Source organism: Morone saxatilis, unplaced genomic scaffold (assembly GCF_004916995.1).
Source record: "Morone saxatilis isolate NCDOM2014 unplaced genomic scaffold, NCSU_SB_2.0 Contig21, whole genome shotgun sequence".
NCBI classification, from domain to species: Eukaryota; Metazoa; Chordata; class Actinopteri; family Moronidae; genus Morone; species Morone saxatilis.
The window spans coordinates 16318288-16318727 of record NW_023339774.1 but is presented as its reverse complement, the minus strand read 5'-3'; positions in this window follow the sequence as shown (position 1 = coordinate 16318727).

Sequence of the window (440 nt, the reverse complement as noted above, 5' to 3'; positions counted from 1 at the left end):
TGCAGGAGTCTAACTGAGGGAGGAGCATCAGGCCCCGAACCTGCTTTTAAAAGCTTCCTCAGACGGCCCCATGCAGAGAAGGAGTGACCTGGGGAAACTCTTTGCATTGGCTCCTACTGGCTGCTACCAATTCCCACCGGCTCTTACACAAATGTACTGTACATGAGTAGTTTCAAATTCAGTCTCGGAACCTATGTTTGGCCACTGAAATCATGTTTCAACTCAAACTGAGCCCAGAATATTTTGAGCCTCTTGAGTTCATGCTTGGGGTGAATTTCTGTAATGTGTTTCCCACCTATAGCAATCAGATTTTGAGTATTTTTTTTCACACTCTGTCTGAAACACAGGAAGATTATTTCACTTTCCTTCCAGGGATCAGATGTGACACCTTTCTAATGTGCCCTTGCTTCCCCACCCCCCCACCCCTCCATCCCCAGGCA